The sequence below is a fragment of the Lissotriton vulgaris genome, chromosome 5 (genome assembly GCF_964263255.1).
Source record: "Lissotriton vulgaris chromosome 5, aLisVul1.2, whole genome shotgun sequence".
Taxonomy (NCBI): domain Eukaryota; kingdom Metazoa; phylum Chordata; class Amphibia; order Caudata; family Salamandridae; genus Lissotriton; species Lissotriton vulgaris.
The window spans coordinates 1,233,302,265-1,233,323,028 of NC_141693.1; the positions used below are offsets into that span (position 1 = coordinate 1,233,302,265).

General features: G+C 47.5%; 1 protein-coding gene across 2 annotated transcripts in view; it reads right to left on the reverse strand.

Moving 5' to 3' along the window:
* The window catches only part of KLHL12 (kelch like family member 12), a 621,505-nt gene that overhangs the window by 227,679 nt on the left and 373,062 nt on the right, over nt 1-20,764 (reverse strand). The window lies entirely within an intron of this gene.

Genomic DNA, 20,764 nt, shown 5'->3' on the forward strand with positions numbered 1-20,764 from the left:
TGCGTCTCAGATTTAGTTTAGTCGCTCTGTCTGGCAAGAATCCGGATTGGTCTGCGTGTAGAAGGTCTGGAATCACTGACCTCAAGCGGGTCGCCAATACCGTTGCCAATATCTTCACCTCGATGTTAAGGAGTGAAATGGGGCGGTACGAAGCACAATCGTCTGTGGGTTTGCCCTTTTTGTGAATCGGGACAATGGTGGCCAGAGTGAGGTCGGGTGGGAGGCGTCCTTCCTGGTAAGATTTAGTATACAGGGCCTTCAGGTGGCGCGTCAACAGATCTGCTGTACGTTTAAAAAATTCCGCCGGGAATCCGTTGGGCCCTGGCGTTTTCCCTGTTTTAAGTTTATTAATGGCCTCAGAGATCTCATCGAGTGAGATGTCAGCCTCCAGTGCCAGGCTGGATTCAGTTGCTAGTGCAGGTAGGTCCACCCCCTCCATGTATTGTAGTGCATCCTCCACCGTCCCGAGGTCCCTTGCCGCGTAGAAGCCTTCATAGTGAGACGCAAAGGCTTCGGCTACTCCTGTTCGGTGCATACCAGGTTGCCATCAGACCGTTTAATCCGTTCCACCCATCTCGCTGCCCTTTCTTTCCTGCTTAGCCATGCTAGGAGCTTGCCTGATTTGTCACCCACATTGTATAGCCGATGCAGGGTTGCCAATGATTGCGTCCGTGCTTCATTCGAGGCTATCTCTATACTCCCGCTGCTTGTCTAGCAAGCGCCTCAAAACATCTTCGTCCTTGCGTACCTGGTATTCCTCTTCTAAATGCAGTATTGTGGCCTCCAGTTCCGCTACCTCAGCCTGTTTCCTACGGTCTTCTCGTAATCTACTCCGTGCCCTATCTCTCAGGACCGTTTTCATGGCCTCCCAGAAGGTTACTCTGGAGTCAACTGTGCCTTCATTTTCTGCCACATAGACTTTGACGTCTGCCCGGAGTCCTCTTATTATCTCTGGTTTCTGGAGATCCCAGGCTGCCAAGCGCCATTCTGAACCCGTCCTTCCCCTGCCTGCCCAAACCTTTGCGTATAACGGTGAGTGATCAGAGATTCCCCTTGCCTTATATGTCACCTCGTCCCCGGTAGTGAGGTATTGCCTAGCCATGAAAATATAGTCTAGTCTCGAGAACACTCTATGAGCCCCGGAGTAGAAGGAGTATTCCTCTAGGGTAGGGTGTCGCCATCTCCATATATCAGTAAGACCCAGGTTGGCCATATGTTGTAACAAGGCCGTCCTCGCCCCTCCCCTACGCGTTGGCCCTGTGCGTTCTAGCTCTTCCGACATAACGTCGTTAAAGTCACCCCCCACTATTTGTATGGTGTCTTCAGTCTCTATGAAGATCGCAGCTATCGCCTTTTGTGTGCGTGCCTGTAGTTTCGGCGGGGCATAGACCGAGAGTACTGTGTATCTTTGTCTCCTCCACACTCCCTGTACACCTGCATAGGTCCCCTGTGGGTCACTCCATGTACGGATTATGGTAAACAGAAAAGCTTTATTTATCAGTATAGCAACTCCTCTTGAATCTTGGGTATACCCTGCGTGTGCCAGGACCGCATACCTCCCTCGTGCTATGAATGTACATTTTTCGCCTCTGAGGTGTGTCTCCTGCAGTAGGGCAAAGTCCGGCGCCACCCTCTTGATGTATGCGTTCACTAGTCCCCTTTTAATTCGAGAACCCAGGCCATTTACATTCCATGTGAGGATTGATACCTCCCTGCCTTCCTGCGGTGGTGTGGTCAGTGTACCTACCATGGTGTTGGGTGGCGTTCATGTTCAGTTGGCGTCGGTGCTAGACGCCAGTGGTGGTGCTGCAGTTTGCCCGATTGTGGCTGTCCCTCCCCCCCCCCCAACCCCAACTTGTGCAACTTTTCCCCCCCGGTGATCCCCCCCCCTCCCCACCTCCCTCCCCTTCCAGACTCATCCCCTCCGAGGACCGAGCTGTCAGTAGGAGTCGGTCTGTCGCCCGCCCTCACCCACCCACTATGTAGTTATGTGTCACTACCACACAGCCCTATAAACAAGTCAAACAAACACAATAAAAGGGGGTGAGTACAACTTGCGTGCTTCTCTGCAGCGGGCTGCCATTTCAGTCCTGCATGTCCATTCGGTTTTTCAGTCGCCAACTGTTTCTCCAATGCACTGTAGATCCGGTTTACTATCCATTTTGGCCCCACATCTTTTAGGATTTGGAGTCCTGAGATTCCGACTCAGGCGCACTGTGCTGTCCCGACAGGTCTTGTTCCAGGCCCCTGATCTCTTTAACCAATGGATGATCCGATTGTCCTGCTTCTTCCTCTGCTTCCCAGGCCGAAGTGTGGCTATCCAGTATTTCTTCCTCGTCTCCTTCTGATCGTACCGTGTTTTGCAGCACCGCAAATCTCGACCCTTGTGCTGTTGCACCTCTCGGAGAGGCAGAGCGCCCCTCTCGCGCTCGCCCCGTATCGCGGCCTCTATACGGCGTTGCCGGTGTTTGTCTCTTAGATCTTCTGGATTTCAGTCTTTGGGGTTTCGGAAGTTCCCATTGTGCCGCATTCCTCATTGACCTATCCAACGCATCATGCCTCGCCGTCTCTCTACTATTGAGGATCGGGCGCTCCTCCAACCACTGCCATGCGTCCTCCGGGTGTGTGAAGAAAAGGGTCTTATCATTGAAGATCACTTTGAGTTTTGCCGGGAACAGCAGCATGTATGGTATTTTCAGGTCCCTCAGTTTCGCCTTCACCGAGTCGAAGGACCGCCTCTGCTTTTGCACTTCCTGGCTGTAATCTGGGAAGATCATGACATGTGAATTTTCTAGCCGGATCTCCCCCTTCTTCCTTGCCTCTTTCAGTATCAAGTCTCTGTCTGCATAATTCAAAAAACGTGCGATCACCGGTCGCGGTCGAGCCCCTTCTGGAGGTTTCGCAAGGAGGGCCCTGTGCGCCCTTTCTATAATGAAACACGTCGAGAATTGTGCTTGCGGAAATGTGTCCCGTAGCCACGTGTGCAGGAAAGATACCATATCATTCTGTTCAATTCCTTGCCGAAATCCAACAAAGCGCAGGTTATTGCGCCTTGCCCTATTTTCAGCATCGTCCACCTTCCAGGCCAGCTGACGGTGTGAGGTCTGCAGTTCCGCCATTTCCCTGCGGAGGGTCGTGATCGAGTCTTTGGCCTCTCCCATTCGCGTTTCCGCCGATGTGACCCTTTCGGACAAATTCCGAAAGTCCTGCCTCAGTAGCGTCACTTCTGACCCCACCTCGCCAATTTTGCCCTCCAGCACCGCTCTGGACTCCTGGATATCCGAGCGGGAGGCCTGGATTGCCGCCATCAGTAGATCAGTATCTGAGCGTGTGGTCTGCGTCGTTAGGGGGCCCTCAGCCACTGGGCGCGGCGCCGCGAAGTTGTCCATGGGGCCTTGTTTTGGGCCCTTCGACTGGATTTCCTTTTTCCCCATTTTTCGTGTCGCAGCTACCGCTGGGACGCGCCCGCCGCCCTTCGTCGTCCTTCACCTGGGTGTTAGATGTGCCCTCCAGGTACTCCCCTCCTGCCCAAGTTCGTCTCCTCTGTAGTTGCCCGGCCGGGCACCACCTCATGTCACCTCCTCGTTGATCCCCCACCGTGTCGGGGTCAGGGCTTGGGGTCTGGCGTTGTATCCCGACCGGCTGCAGCCTTGTCTGCGTCCCTCCACCGGCTCAGAGGTCGTCAGCCTGTCCACATGCCACGTCGAGGGGCGGCCGCGCCATTGCTGACCTTCAGGCCTAGGTATCCTTGGTCACGCGCCCTTCCTTGTCTCTGGCTCGCCGACCGCCGCTCTGCGTCCCTGTGTCGCGACCTTCTTGTGTGGTTACTGCGGTACAGTGCTCCCCTGTGGTCCCCCTTTCGACTCCGGTTGCGTAAATGGCAGGCCGCACACAGTCACACTGCCCGGTGCCTCCACGGGTGAGTGCTGGTGTCCCTTCTCTAGTAGGGAGGGCTCGCACCCCCCGCGCTTCTCACCCCCCGCGTTGCTGATCTGCCGCACTCCCGCCGTAGCGTTCCTCGCCCTCCGCAGCACTCACAGGACTCCCCTCTTCAGCCTGCTCCGTCTATAGCTCTCGGAGACGTCTTCTCGGTCACACTGCTCTGGGCGCCATATTGGTACAGGTCCCCTTCAGACGTTCGCTCTCCTGCCGAGCTGGGGGGGCGAGGGAGGGGGGTCAGCGTGGGGACTCACTTTGGATTCCGGTCGTCTCGTCTGACGTCCCCCGCCGCCACACACATGAACAAATAAAGTTCTGGGAGTTAATGCTCACTGCCTTCCGTCTCCCCGGGAACCGACGGCCGCCATGTTGGTGTAGCCGAGCAGGCGAACAGGTCAGTCCGGAGCAATTTCGTCGATTCTGGCACCAGAAACCTCCGCTTTTTTCCCCTCGTGTCGGTGCAGGACGCCCTTAGGCACAGGTCAGCATTAATTTTTCCAGTGCAGGATTAGTTTTTGGCCGGATCACTGGGCAGCCTCGCCGGAGCTCTGCAACTGCACGTCTTACCCGGCCATGCTGTTGGCCACGCCCCCCCCCCGCCCCCCCCCACCTGCCATTTATTCTTGATATTATTAATCGAGGAACAACATGCCACTATGGAGCGATTTCAGAGGGTATTTGAAATGGTACACAAAACTGCAATTTCCTAGTTCCCAGGACCATACTAGACGAAGAGAAGTTGAGGTATGAGTAGACATGTTCTTCATGGCTTGTAAATGCAGTGGATCAGCTCTTTGACTGGTCTTCCTGAGCAACTGGGAGGTGGTGAAATAGCGTTTCTTCAACTAGGATGAATCCTTCTTAGCCAGTACTCTAATCTTTGGCCTCAAGCCACTCCTACTGGAAGGCACAGTTCTGCTCCTCATACAGGCAGGAAGAAATTTCACAGGATTATCACACTTCGGGCAGGTGTAAGTGAATAGCCAACACACACAGGTTCAACTTCTGGTGCAATAGACTTCTTTACTTTTGCAGGTGCACAAGTCTGCTCTGTGACTGGTCAACCAAGATGAACCAGAATTGACACTCTTCTGATGGCTACAGGTGGACAGTTGGCACTAATGAGAGAGGTTGCAATTTTTTGATATCTTAAGTCTCCTCCAACCCTAGGGAATTCTTTTTACAGCTGCGGTGGGCATGATATAAGGGCATACTGCTGTAATGACCACATAGTTATGCTGACCTAGGTGCAATGCGTTTCTACCCTCAGTTTAGAGACATGTTGCTAAAGAGATGGTCACAACACAGGAACCTGATGAGGGCACATTTCACTCCAGTAAGTAGTGCTGTATATTAACATGCTGTATATAGTCCTGCCATCTAGTGTTGGGCTCAGACATTTGCATCTTGTTTTTCTTTGAAGTCTTTTGAGTAAGAAGGTATTGTTGCTACTCCTCTCTGTGGCGATACACATGGACATCGGCTCCAGTGTCAGATTGTTTATCACACACCGGGTGTATAAGTCCTGCTTTGATGTATTAGGTCTGGATACATTCAACTGACCATCCTGCGATACCTGCCTTCGATAAAGCAAGTACTTTCCTTGGTTTTGAGAAGGCGACAAAAAATTGAGTTTTACAGAAGTATTTTGTTCTGTCAATATAAACCATTAGTGCTCTTTTTACATCTAGGGTATGCAGAGCTCTTTCTGCTAGAGTGTGGTTTGGAAAGAAAACTGGTAGTTCAATAGATTGAAAAGAGGACACTTTTGGCAAGGATTTAGAGTTCATTTTAAGGACTACCCTATCTCGATGTTATTGAAAGAATGGTTATTCCAAAGTTAGGGCATGTATTTCACTGACTCTTTTTAAGAAGTTATTCCTATCTAGAAGGCAACTATCCACAAGAGAAACTGAAATTGAGTGTTCAGAAAAAGGGCCCATTAGTCGGGTTAGAACATTAAGGATCCACATCGGGGAGGTGATAAGCTTCGAAGTGTTATCATTTTTGAACCCTGCATGCTTTAAGAGGGACGCAAAGAGTGATGGTTGTTCCCAATTTAGTTTATTTGCAGCAATGGCTGCTAAATGTAATCATGTAGATTTGTAAGCTAGTCCTACTTTTTGTTAGTGCAGGAGCTAGATTACGAGATTGTATTCCATAGGTTTTAGGGTGTTTCCCTTTTAGTTTACCTTGGGCCAGGGCTAAGCCCTTATTCAGTATTGCATGCAAAGTTTGTTCAAATCCTGTTTAACATTGTCCAATTCTTTGTTTAATTTTCCTAGATACAGTGTACCACTTTTTTTCTGACACAGGGATGTGTGCCATGTCGTGCTTTCACTTTTAACTACAACAAGATGCCCAGCCTGCAATGGATGTTTGCATGTTGGTGCTGAGGGACCCTTACGGTGGCACAATACATGCTGCAACCCTTGGGGTACTCTTTTGCCTCACTGTACTAGGTACCTGGGGTTCCATTAACTAGGTACTTACAGGGGATGTTAAAGGTCTTGCCAATTGGGGGAACAATTGCACAGTTTAGGGAAAGAGACCTGGCACTTGGGACCTGGATAGCAGAACCCAGCACCCTTCTGTCAACATTGCATCAGATATCAGGCGAAAAGTGGGTGAGATGTCAAAAAGGGGCGCTTTCCTACACAGTCCACAACCCTTGTACCGTCATGCCTTTCATGTTCGCCCCCCTCAACCTGTGAGTGATGTGCCTGTAGTGATGGTCACTTGCCGTATAGGATGCATAACGTGCCTGCCCAGAAACAGTTTGTTGTACCACCATTGCAGACAGTGACAGATCCTGACTCAGCACTAGATCCTCTAAACTATTTCCCTTCACTTGTGACAACTGTGATGCAAAGGACGCATGTAATGGGTGCATTTGTAGTCTGGCATGTGGGACAAGACTACCCAGGATGTCATCATGCCAAGGAGACACCTTACTGTCCTGCCTGGCAGTTAACGATGTGGCTGAAAAAGAAACAGTTGGATCTGAAAGTTCAGAACCCTTCGATTGGGATAGTCTTTGGTCGTAACCCAATTGACGTTTGCTCCAAGGTAAGGTTGTCCCTCATTTGTTGGGTTTATTGTAAATCCCAGTATGTGGAGAAGATCAATTGCGATTTGTGTATTCTCTATACACTTGGGTTTGTCTGAACTCTTTATCAGCCAACTTTCCAGATAAGATAAGACTTGAATGCCTTGTCTCCTTAGATGTGCGGCTACTACATCTAGGCATTTTGTGAACACCCTTCGTGCCATGGTGACCCAGAGCGGTAACATTCTGAACTGATAATGATGTCCATGAACCTCAAATAGCGGTGGTGACAAGGGCATAAGGGAATGTGGACGTAAGCGTCTTTTAGACGGAGAGCTGCAATGAAATCGACTTTCTGTAAGAGCGGTATGACATCCTATAGTAGAGCCACAATACTGCATGACTCAATTGACTTCTTTGAAGAACAAGCATTGAAAATGCATTAGGTCTCGCCCTCGTTTAAGTTAAAGCAATTTTGTTTGTAATTAGGTGGCTTTTTAGCTTTGCTTTTATTAGTGGCTTTGAAACTTTTATGTACATAACATGCATATGTATGCATTTATATATATATGTATGCGTGCATTTATATTTGTATTTATATAGATATGCAGATTATATATATATATGTTTATATATGTACATATATATATATATATATACACATACATGTATATAAATGCATATATATATATTTATGTGCATATGTGTGCGGGTAGAAGTAGAGAGGTAGAGTAGAGAGGTAGAGAGTAGTAGAGCAAGAGGTAGCGCGAGAGGTAGCGCGGTAAGAGTTAGAGAGTGAGTAGCAGAGAGTAGAGAGTGAGTAGTAGAGAGTGAATAGTAGTGAGTAGTAGAGAGTGAGTAGTGGAGATTGAGTAGAGAGTAATAGAGTGAGTAGTAGAGAGTAGTAGAGGGAAAAGTAGAGAGTAGTAGAGTGGTAGAGAGTGAGTAGTAGGTAGTGAGTAGAAGAGAATGAGTAGAGAAGGAGTATAGTGTAGTAGAGTGAGTAGTAGAGAGTGAGTAGTAGAGAGTGAGTAGTAGAGTAGAGTGAGTAGTAGTAGAGAGTGAGTAGTAGTAGAGAGTGAGTAGTAGAGAGTGAGTAGAGTAGTAGAGTGAGAAGTAGAGAGTAGTAGAGTGAGAAGTAGAGAGTAGTAGAGTGAGAAGTAGAGAGTAGCAGAGAGTGAGTAGCAGAGAGTGAGTGATAGAGAGTGAGAGTAGTGTAGAGAGTAATAGAGTGAGAAGTAGAGAGTGGCAGAGAGTGAGTAGAGAATGAGTAGAGTGTAGTAGAGAGTAGTAGAGAGTGAGTAGAGTAGTAGAGTGAGTAGTAGAGTGAGAAGAAGAGAGTAGTAGAGAGTGAGTAGTAGAGAGTGAGTAGTGGAGAGTGAGTAGAGTGTAGTAGAGAGTGAGGGGACAGTGAGTAATAGAGAGTGAGTAATAGAGTGAGAGTAGTGTAGAGAGTAGTAGAGTGAGAAGTAGAGAGTAGTAGAGAGTGGTAGAGAGTGAGTAGAGAATGAGTAGAGTGTAGTAGAGAGTGAGTAGAGAGTGAGTAGCAGAGTGAGTGGTAGAGAGTAGAGTGAGTAGACAATGAGTAGTAAAGAGTGAGTAGTAGTAGAGAGTGAGTAGTAGAGTAGAGAGTGAGTAGTAGAGTGTGAGTACTACTAGAGCATGAGTAGTAGAGAGTGAGTAGAGTAGTAGAGTGAGTAGGAGAGTGAGAAGTAGAGATTAGTAGAGTGAGGAGTAGTAGAGTGAGAAGTAGAAAGTGAGTAGTAGAGAGTAAATAGAGAGTGAGTAGAGTAGTAAGGTGAGAAGTAGAGAGCAGTAGAGTGAGTAGTAGAGAGTGAGTAGTAGAGCGTGAGTAGTAGAGTGAGTAATAGTGTGAGTAGTAGAGTAGTAGAGAGTAGTAGAGAGTAGTAGAGTGAGAAGTAGAGAGTACAAGAGAGTTGTAGAGAGTGAGTAGTAAGAGTGAGTAGTAGTGAGTAGTAGAGAATGAGTAGAGAGTGAGTAGTGGAGAGTAGAGAGTGAGTAGTGGAGAGTAGAGAGTGAGTAGTAGGAAGTGAGTAGTAGAGAGTGAGAAGAGTAGAGAGTGAGTAGTAGTAGAGATTAAAGGGTGAGTATTACAGTAGTAGAGGGTAAGTAGTAGAGAGTGAGTAGAGTAGTAGAGTGAGTAAAGTAGTAGAGTAGTAGAGTGAGAAGTGGAGAGTAGTAGAGTGAGTAGTAGAGAGTGAGTGGTAGTGAGTAGTAGAGCGTAGTAGAGAGTGAGTTGAGAGTAGTAGAGAGTGAGTAATAGAGAGTGATTAATGGAGAGTGAGAGTAGTAGAGTGAGTAGTAGAGAGTAGTAAAGTGGGAAGTAGAGAGTAGTAGAGTGAGTAGTAGAGAAAGAGTAGAGTAGTAGAGAGTGAGTAGTAGAGTCAGTAGTAGAGAGTGAGTAGTAGAGAGTAGTAGAGTGAGAAGTAGAGAGTAGTAGAGTGAGAAGTAGAGAGTAGTAGAGTGAGAAGTAGAGAGTAGTAGAGTAGTAGAGAGTGAGTAGCAGAGAGAGAGTAGTAGAGAGTGAGTAGTAGAGAGTGAGTAAGAGAGAGTGAGTAATAGAGAGAGAGTAGTAGAGTGAGTAGTAGAGAGTAGTAGAGTATAGTAGAGTAGTAGAGAGTAGTAGAGTAGTAGAGTGAGAAGTAGAGAGTGGTAGCGAGTGAGTAGCAGAGAGTGAGTAGTAGAGAGTAGTAGAGGGAGAAGTACAGAGTAGTACAGAGTGGTAGAGAGTGAGTAGTAAAGAGTTCGTAGTGAGTAGAAGAGAATGAGTAGAGAGTAAGTAGAGCGTAGTAGAGAGTAGTAGTGAGTGAGTAGAGAGTGAGTAGTAGAGAGTAGAGAGTGAGTAGTAGTAGAGAGTGAGTAGTAGAGTGAGTAGTAGAGAGTGAGTAGAGTAGGAGAGGGAGTAGTAGAGATTAGTAGAGTGAGTAGTAAAGTGAGTAGTAAAGAAGTAGTGAGAAGTAGAGAGTGAGAAGTAGAGAGTGAGTAGTAGAGTGCTTAGTAGAGTAAGTAGTAGAGAGTGAGTAGAGTGTAGTAGAGAGTGAGTAATAGTGAGTAGTACAGTGAGTAGTAGAGAGTGAGTAGGGAGTAGTAGAGAGTGAGTAATAGAGTGAGAGTAAGAGTGTGAGAGTAAGAGAGTGAGAGTGGTAGAGTAGTAGAGTGAGTAGTAGAGAGTGGTAGAGAGTGAGTAGTAGAGAGTGAGTAGTAGAGAGTGGAGGGAGTAGTAGAGCGTGAGTAGTAGAGAGTGGAGGGAGTAGTAGAGCGTGAGTAGTAGTAGAGAGTGAGTAGTAGTAGAGAGTGAGTAGTAGTGGAGAGTGAGTAGTAGAGAGTGAGTAGAGAGTGAGTAGTAGAGTAGAAAGAGTAGTAGAGTGAGTAGTAGAGAGTGAGTAATAGTAGAGAGTGAGTAGTAGAGTGAGTAGCAGTAGAGAGTGAGTAGCAGTAGAGAGTGAGTAGTAGAGTGAGTGAGTAGTAGAGTGAGTAGAGTAGTAGATAGTAGAGAGTAGTAGAGTGAGAAGTAGAGTAATAGATCGTGAGTAGTAGAGAGTGAGTAGTACAGAGTGAGTAATAGAGCGAGAGTAGACGAGAGTAGAAGAGAGTAGTAGAGTGAGAAGTAGAGAGTAGTAGAGAGTGAGTAGTAGTGAGTAGTAGAGAATGAGTAGAATAGTGGACTAGTAGAAGTTGAGTCGTAGAGTAGTAGAGAGTGAGTAGTAGAGAGTGAGTAGTAGAGAGTGAGTAGTAGAGAGTGAGTAGTAGAGAATGAGTAGTAGAGAGTGAGCAGTAGAGAGTAGAGGGGGTAGTAGAGAGTGAGTAGTAGTAGAGAGAGAGTAGTAGTAGAGAGTGAGTATTAGTGGAGAGTGAGTAGTAGAGAGAGTGAGTAGTAGAGAGAGTGAGTAGTAGAGAGAGTGAGTAGGAGAGAGTGAGTAGGAGAGAGTGAGTAGTAGAGTAGTAGACAGTGAATAGAGTGGGAGAGTGAGTAGTAGAGTGAGTTGTAGATAGTAGAGAGTGAGTAGTAGAGAGTGAGAGGTAGTGAGTAGTAGTAGAGAGTGAGTAATAGTAGAGAGTGAGTAGTAGTAGAGAGTGAATAGTAGAGTGAGTCGAGAAGTAGAGTGAGTAGTAGATAGAGTGAGTAGTAGAGTAGTAGAGTGAGAAATAGAGAGTAATAGATCGTGAGTAGTAGATCGTGAGTAGAAGAGAGTAGTAGAGAGTAGAAGAGAGTAGTCGAGTGAGAAGTAGTAGAGAGTGGTGGAGAGTGAGTAGTAGAGAATGAATAGAGAGTAGTAGAGAGTGAGTAGCAGAGTGTAGAGAGTAGTAGAGAGTGAGTAGTAGAGAGAGTAGAGTAGTGGAGTAGTAGAGTGAGAAGTAGAGAATGAGTAGTAGAGAACGAGTAGTAGAGAGTGAGTAGTAGAGTGAGTAGTAGTAGAGTGAGTAGTAGAGTGAGTAGTAGAGTGAGTAGTAGAGTGAGTAGTAGAGAGTGAGTAGAGTAGTAGAGAGCAGTAGAAAGTGAGTAGTAGAGTGTAGAAAGCAGTAGAGAGTGAGTAGTAGGGAGTGAGTAGAGTAGTAGAGAGTAGTAGAGTGAGTAGTAGAGAATGAGTAGAGTAGTGGAGAGTGAGTAGTGGAGTGAGTAGTAGAGTAGTAGTGATTAGAGAGTGGATAGACAGATGAGTGAAAGCGTGGATGGATGGATGGATGAGTGAAAGAGTAAATGAATGGATGGATAAGTGAAAGAGTAAATGGATGACTGGGTGGCTGAGCGGAAGGATGAGTGAAAGGATGGATAGGTGAGTGAAAGGATGGATAGGTGAGTGAAAGGGGTATGGATAGACGAGTGGAGTAGTGGATGGATAGATGGATGGTGTGAATGGATTGATGGATGGATGACAAAGGAAGGATGACTCCATGAGTGAAATGGCGTATAGGGAGATAGATGAGTGAATGGACGGACGGACAGACAGACAGGTTTGAAGGATAAGTTTGGAGACGATGGATAGGATTGGATATGGATGGGTGGACAGACAGCATGTTCAAAAATTGAAAAATAGAATGAATGCATGAAATAATGTGAAGTTAAAATTGTGCATATCAGCAGATGGATGGAAAGATGAAAGGATGAATGGATAGATGGATAGATGCCTGGATGGAAGAGACAAGGGAGCACTTCGGCTGAGGGTCATGATGACTTGCTTAGTTTGCTTGGTTCGAAGTGGGGGGTATTTTAATGTTCTGACTACTCCCTTACTTTGCCTTCAGGCTCAGCAAGGCTGCTTCTCTCCAGCTGTTGTCCTGTGACAAACCGCGATAAGCACGCTGGGGCTGGGGGGGGGGGGCCTGGGAAGGCAGCACATTGCCCTGGTGTACTTTCTTATTGATCTACAGCCCCTTATACAATATAACACAGGAATGCTACTCCTGTGACCTGCACCAACTCTGTGTAGGGTGAGTGCCACTGTGTAGGATACAACTCCTGGTCTAGGGGTCTGAAATTTACTAAACAATTGAAGTTATAGAGTGTGATTACAAACAAGATTTCACATATGCAAGTATGTAATTGATTGATTATCGAGATGAAAAGTCTGGAAAGGAAAATGTTACTTACCCAGTAACTATCTGTTTATGGCATGTAGTGATGTAGATTCACATGCTTTGCATACTCCTGAAATCTGCGTTGGGCACAAATGTGTAAAAGCTGTTTTTCTTCGCAGAAGTCTTTCGAGTCAGGAGATACTGTGAGTCCACCTCTTGCTGGTAATGCGCATGGCCATCAACTCCATTGTTAGGTTGTTTTCCTGTAAAGCAGGTGAGGACTGAAAGTGAAGCAAAGCAATGTAGAGAGAGAGGTTGATGCGAAAAAAGAGGAAAGTAAGAAACAAGGATGACTGCAAAGGCCAAAGGCATCGGGGGAGGAGGGTGGGCGCATGTTTATTTTATTTAGGGGGATTTGTAAAGCGCTTGGTGACGCACAGCGGCGTGTCCCCGCGCTAAGGAGTTGATGCTTACTGGAAACTACCGGAGCGGAATAACTTACTGGGTGAATAGTACAGTTTTGAGCTTAGCTCTGAAGAGTGATTCTGATGGTTCTAGGCGCAACGCCATGGGTAGTTTGTTCCATCTAGATGCTGCCAGGTACCTAAAGGATCTGCCGCCCATCCGTGCTTTGGACACCTTGGGAATGGACAGGAGCCCTGTGCCGGAAGATCTAAGGGAGCGGGACGGCTCGTAAGGTGTCAGCAGTCCTTTCAGAGGGAGGGGACACCTCCCATTGATAATCCGATGGCAAGTACATAGTGCTTTAAAATCTACCCTGCTTCTAACCGGAAGCCAGTGCAGGGACCGGAGAGCCGCTGTAGAGGCAGCTCTTCTGGGTAGTCTGAGCACTAGTCGGGCAGCAGCGTTCTGTAAGACCTGTAAGCGGCTCAGATTCTTCTCCAAAGTCCCTCAATAGAGAAGGTTGCCATAGTCCATCTTAGATGTGACTAGTGCATGCACCAGGGTTTGACGGGCTTTAATCGGTAAGAACTTCAATACCTTCCTTAGGCTATTGAGTGTCCCGAAGCATGATCCAACCACCCGATTAATCTGAGGGCCAAAGGTCAAGTCGGAATCAAACCAGATACCCAGGTTCTTTGCTTTTTGGCAAGGGGTAGGTGTTGGACCTAGGCATGGTGGCCACCATGCCGACGTCCACGCCGCCTGGTCTCCCCCCACGACCAGCACCTCGGTCTTGCCTCCGTTGAGCTTGAGGCAATTGGCGGACATCCAGGCAGCTAGGTCTTGCATGCATGCTCTGAAGATGTCCGCCGAGAGACCGGGCGCACGCGATAGGGAGATGACCAGCTGCGTGTCGTCGGCGTATGACACCATGCGGAGGCCGTGACTCTCTACTATGGTGGCAACCGGGGCAACATAAAGATTGAAGAGAGTTGGACTCAGGGACGAGCCCTGCGGCACCCCCTGGTCCAAAGAAACTCGCTCCGAGTAGTAGTCACCTTGCCTCACTTGGAAGCCTCGGCCAGCTAGAAATGAGTGGATCCATTTCAACGCTGCCCCTCTCACCCCTCCTTTGCTCAGACACTGTAGCAAGATGGAATGTGCTACAGTGTCAAACGCAGCGCTGAGGTCTAAGAGAATTAAGGCCATGGTTTGGCCCGCATCAGCACCCTGCCTGAGGGTTTCAGTAGCCCTGAGAAGGGCAGACTCCGTGGAGTGAGGATGCCAAAACCCGAATTGGGTAGGATGAAGAAGGTTGTTCTCCTCCACAAATTTCATTAGCTGTTTGTTTACCACCTTCTCCGCTACCTTAGAAAAATAAGGCAGCAGGGAGATGGGACGCAAGTTGTCCAGCTTCTCAAAGCTTATGTTGGGCTTCTTGCGGAGGGGGAGCACCACAGCCTGTTTCCAGTCCTCTGGTATGGAGCTGGACCGGAAAGAGACATCCAGCAGGTGCCTAATGTAGGGTTCAAGTGTCTTCAGGCTGTCCCCCAACCTTTTTGGGGAGGCGGGATCACGAGGGGAGCCCGATTTCACCGATCTACATATTTTAACTAGATCCTCGGGTGTGGGGGTAGTGAAATTGAGTAGCAGGTTTTGACCAACTTCCTCTCTTACTGAGTCTGCTGGCTCTTCCACTACTGGTGGTATAGCGGGAAAAGCAGAATAAATCTTAGACACTTTGTCCCCAAAGTAGTTGGCAATGCGATTGCATGATGTTACCGAGTGATCTTCGGCTAGAGAGGAGGTTTTCGGGATGGCCAGGGATTTATATATGCTAAATAATTCCCTAGCAGAGTTCTCTGCCCCCTGGATTCTGTCTGCGTAATATGTGGCTTTCTCTATGCGGATCTTATTATGATAGACGCGTCTCTTAGCGAGATAGCCCTCTTTCAACTGGTCGTCATATGCCACTCTCCACTGTCTTTCTGCTCGTTTACAGTCCTTTTTGGCACAGCGCAGCGCCTCGCTGAACCAGGGAGCAGATCTTTGTCTGCGGGCTTCCATTATTGACCGGCCCAGTGGGGCCGTACAGTCCAGGGCAGCCGTGATGCGGTCGTTGAGCAATTTATTTGCCGTAACCACGTCATTGCCTCCTGGGGGCCCCTCCGCGGTCAGAGCCTTGTTAAACTCTGGCAGGGAGAATCTTGCCCACCTGCGTCGGGATAATTAACCACATGGCTGATGCTATGATTTTTGCCGTGTGCTGGAAATTGCCATTTTGCTGTTTCCATGACGAGCTCAGCTCGTCATCAGCACACGACACCCGTGGGTGATGACGAGCTGAGCTCGTCATCAGCAGCGAAAGGGTTAAGTGGGGTGGGGGCAGTGGCTTTGTGTTTGGGCAGATAGATTACAAATGGAACAAAAAAATGATCGGTCCAGGGCAGGGGCACTGGGGGAGCAACTGAGACATCCTCCCAGTTGGCAAATATTGGATCTAACAGATGCCCGTGATTATGTGTAGGGAGCTGCCCCTTTAGCTCTAGCTGTAGGGTGTGGAGATCTTGACGGAACTCAATTGCTCCTTTATCTGATAAATCTTCCCAGTGTGTGTTTAAGTCTCCAAGTAACAGAAACTTATCCCTCCTCATCGCTGTTTCTGTGACACACTCTAAAAGATTGCCTTTAAACCTGAACATAGGTCCTGGTGGACGATAGATTAAGAGTCCCTTTACAGTCGTGCTCCCATCAATCTTTATGGTGAAGACACCCGCCTCGCATCCCGCCAGAAGAACTGGTTCCAGTTTACAGGCCCATTGCTGTTTAAAGCCAATCGCTATTCCTCCCCCTCTGCCTTCAGGTCTATCCAGACGCACCATCTGGTAACCATCTGGTAATGCCTGAATAATATCGGGATCAGAGTTGGCATCCAACCAAGTTTCTGTGATGAACAACAGATCTGGTTATTTATCCGTAAGGAGATCATATACATCTCCTTATGGATAAACAACCAGCAATCTACAGCAATACATGCCATGAATAGATGCTTACTGGTTAAGTAACATTTTCCGTTTGTGGCATGGGTGGCTCGCGATACACAAGCTGTGCATTGACTGGAAAGCAGTCTTCCCAGAAAGCGGTGCCTAGCCTGTGGAAGTTGCAGTAGATTGAAAAAGTTTATGGAATGCTTCCTGACCAACATTGGGTTGTTGGCGGGCTGGCACATCCGGACAATAATATTTTGCAAAAGTATGTGGTGTGGACCAGGTAGCTGCTTCACAGATATCAGCTACAAGGAAGGTCCCCAGGAAGGCCATAGATGCTCCTTTGTTTAGAGTGGAGTAGGCTCCAGGAAGAAAGAGCAAGGTCCTTTTATTCATGTCTGGTTGCATTTTACAATCCATCTTGCAATGCCTGATTTGGAGAAAACAACAGAGAGCTATTGCGCCTTCCTTAAGGGTTTATTTCTGTCAATATAGTGCATGAGGGTTCCATTACCATCTAAAGTATTGAGAGCACGTTCTGCAACATTCTCAGGTCGAGGGAAAAACAGGAGTTCAATGGAATGATTGGGGTGGAACTGTGAGATTAACTGTAGGAAGCTGGCTAAGTATATGGTATACCACTAAGTGGTTATACAGTGCACAGAGTTCAGAGATTTCCCCCCAGCCCTCAACATCAGCCCAAAATGCTCTACTTGTGGGAGTGTGGACAAGCAGCCTTAGCCCTTGGCCAAACACAGAGGAGTACAAGATATGTTTTATGCACACAGTGATTGATAAATGATACAGAACTCAAAAAGGAGATCCAAAACAATTTTAGAAAAATAAGCTTCTTTCAAGATTTATTTTAAGACCAAGATGTTCGCAAAAAGGTAAGTGAGTTTTTCAGGAAAAATACTTTATACTTTAAAAAGTGGACACTTAGTGCAATTTTAAAGCTTTGCAATGTAAACCTATGGAAGGAAAACAATAATGCAGTATCACAGGTAAGTACAGAAGTTGCAAACCCAATGTTTGGGGTTTAAGGTCAGCACCAGTCAAGTTGGGACCAAAGGTGCACCACCAGCAGAACAGAGGCAGCCTAGTGCAGAGGTCACAGCCTAGTTCAGACGCCCAATGTTAACCAATGAAGACTGGGGATGATTGACAATGCGCTGCTCACAGGCGAGTAAAGAGGTTCATAGGGTTGATGTCCTGGATTTAAGGTAAGCACGGGGAGAACAAGGTAGCACCAAACTTACACCCACAGTGGCACAGGGGGGGCCGGGGGTAGAGTGCCAACACAGAGTTGTGCGCCCAATGCTTTTCACAGGAGGGGATCTTGTTTCGAATAAAGGTTGCAGGCTCTGGCCGGACGCAGTAAACTCACAGATGCCCAGGTATGTAGAAATGGTAGGGGATGTAGGGACCGATGGTTTAGGTCCCCAAGGCCCAGGGGCTTCGGATGCAGGGGTGTCCGGACGCGTTGGAAAAATCTTATCGAGCAGGTCACAGTCAGGGTGTGTCTTCAAGTTGAGTCTGCAGACATCGAGGAGGAGTCCATCAGGGGTCAACCAATGGTGGACTTGAGCTCAGAAGCGCCGGGGAACCTTTGCAGGACCAGTAGGCCACTTGCCTCCAGCACTTGAGGGGTGGAGTTGGCGAAGGGGGAAGACCTCTTATTCCATTTGTGGTTTTCCCACCAAAAGTGGGGGTTTGTAAGGTAAGTTACTTACCTGTAATCCTAGTTCTCTTCCAGGGGTATCCTCATCTAAATCATAAGCACATGAATATTCTTGCCTATGTACGGGACCCCGGAAACACATCACATATATTTGAAAAACATATATGTGAAAAACATATATGTAGATATATATATATATATATATATATATATATATATATATATAACAACACACAATGCAGCCTCCCACAGACATGCGGAGCAATGTTGCAATGAATTCTCAAACATATTCCAATAAAGCAGGGCGAAAGAAAGTTTTTGAAAACTGCTTTAATATACAGCAGAACACACAATCCTGCAAGGAATAATGAAAACACATTGCCAGCAAGTAGGCTGCATTGTAGAAACATTAGTGTAGAAAGCTGAAAAGCTAACCCACATAAACACTCAGATAAACTGGCACTGTCTTTAAGGCAGCCATGACCCCTAGCTTCCCATCATGCCTCAGGGGTGACAGGTCAGTTGTTCTTTGCGGATAAACGCAGACTATTTTACAAAGAGTTGTATGTATCATGTTCACTTGCCTGGGGAGGCGGGTGGGTTGCTTATGACTTTGATGAGGATACTCCTGGAAGAGAACTAGGATTACAGGTAAGTAAATTATCCTTCTCTTCCAGGGGATCCTCCTTAATAGTCATAAGCTCATGAATAGAATAGCAAGCCCATCCCCTCATCCTGCGGGCAAGTAAACAGAGTATCATCAATATACATAACAGCCATAAGGCCCACACAGACTCCAATAGGTTAGCATTGAAACAGATTCCTCAATGAGGCCTGGCCCACTTGAGTATCTGCCCTGGAGTCCGAATCCAGACAGTAATGCCTGGTAAACATATGTACTAACTTCCAAGTTGCAGCCTTGCAAATCTCGGCCACCAGTACATTGTGCAGAAATGCAACCGTAACAGCCTTGCCCCTAGTAGAGTGAGCTTTAGGGGAGGCAAACAGAGGCTTATTTGCTATTTGGTAGGTCAACTTTATGCAAGATACTATGCATCTTGAAATGGATCTTTTAGAAGCTGGGAAGCCTGTTCTAACAGAGCCATAGTTTACAATTGATCAGCTTTTCTAATGGATTTCGTAGCATCCAAATAGAACTTGAGAACCCTCTTGAGGTCTAGCGAATTAAGAGACCTTTCCGCTGCTGTGGTAGGATTGGAAAAGAAAGAGGGTTAAGAAATCGTCTGATTAACATGGAACTCAGACACAACCTTGGGTAGGACGGAAGGGTGAGTTTGCATAACCACCCTGTTATGGTGGAAAACCATATAGGGTTCCTTATAACAGAGTGCTTGTATCTCACTCACTCTACGTGCTGATGTAATTGCTACTAGAAAGGCTACTTTCCAAGTAAGATGTTGTAATGTGGCCTTATGAATGGGTCCCATCAGTTTGCACAAGAGTAGATTCAACTCCAAGGAGGAGAAGGAGATCGAACAGGAGGATACACCTTCTTCAACCCCTGTAGGAAGTCCTTGACCACCTGAAGTTGAAAGAAAAAAGGTTGGTTGGGTGATTTTTGATATGCTGTGATGGCCACCAAATGCACTTTTATGGATGAATACATCAAACCAGATTTGGCCAAGTAGAGTAGATACGGCAAGATTACCTCCTCTTGCCCATTAACTGGACTCCAACCATTTCGAATACACCACAAGTAAAACCTTTTCCACTTAAGAGAGTATGAAGTTCTTGTGGAAGGTCTCTTTGACTCTCTTAAAATGTCCATGCAGCTTTGAGGGAGGTTCAAATGTCCATACTGCAGGACTTCAGGAGCCATGCCGTCAAGCTGAGGGAGGGAAAACTGGGGTGCAGAATCTTCCCTCCCATTTTGGTGAGAAGGTCCGGCCTGCACGGAATTCTCTGATGCGGGCGAACCGAGAGTTACAACAGGTCCGGATACCACCTCTGGCGAGGCAAGTCCGGTGCTATGAGTATCATCTTCATTCTGGATCGCAGAAGTTTGGCCACCACCTTCGGAATGAGAGGGAGGGGTGGTAAGGCGTATGCAAACGTCTCTCACCAATCTATCAAAAGCGCATTCCCCCTCGTTCCTAGTTGGTAAAACCTGGAAGCAAAGGCGTGGCATTTTCTGTTTTGATCATCTGCAAAGAGGTCGATGAAGGGCTGACCCCATTGATGAAAAATGTCCGCCACCACTTCGTCGTTGAGTTCCCCAGTCTTCTTGCTCCTGAAAGTGACGACTGAGGGTGTGTGCTCGCACCTTCTGCTCTCCCGGCAGATGGACTGCTGTGATCGATAGGTTCCTGGCTAGCAGCCAGTGCCAGATCGCCTGGGATTCTAGGGAGAGAGGGCGTGAGCGTGTTCCACCTTGTTTGTTCAAATAATACAGGGTGGTTGTATTGTCCGTTTGTACTAGGATCGATCCGGATTGAATTGACGGCTGAAAAGCCTTGTGGGTTAAATGAAACACCTGCAGTTCTAGCATATTGATGTGATACGTCTGTTCTCTGTCGGTCCATCTGCCCTGAGTTTGCAGATGACCCAGATGCACTCCCCAGCCCTGAAGCGATGAATCCGTGATCAGGGATTGTTCTAGCAGAGGTTGGTGGAAAGGGACTCCCACCAGAAGGTTCTGTGGTTGCAGCCACCTGAGAATGGACTTCTATGCTGCAGGGGAGAGGAGAATCCGGTTGTTCCACTGACCCGAGGATTGATCCCATTTGTCCTCTAGATCTTGTTGTAACAGTCTCATCCTCAATCTGGCGTTGGGTATGAGAAAAATGCACAAGGCCACCGACCCCAGCAGAGAAGCCACCTGTCGTACTGATGGCTGATGAGCCTGAAGGATGGTGTTGCCTTTGTCTCTCATTGATGACAGTCTCTCCTCTGAAGGAAACTCTTTTCCGAGGTCGGAGTGGAGGTTGGCGCCCAGATAATGGAGTGATTGAGTCGGTTGAAGGATGGACTTGTCCAGGTTGACATGCAGGCCTAAGCGCTGAAGGAGATCTAGGCAGATGCGAAGGTGTTCCTGCACCATTTGAGGAGATGATCCCTTCAACAGCCAGTCGTCCAGGTATGGATATACGAACAGGCCTTGGCGATGTAATGCTGCCGCTACTACTGCCATGCATTTGGCAAATA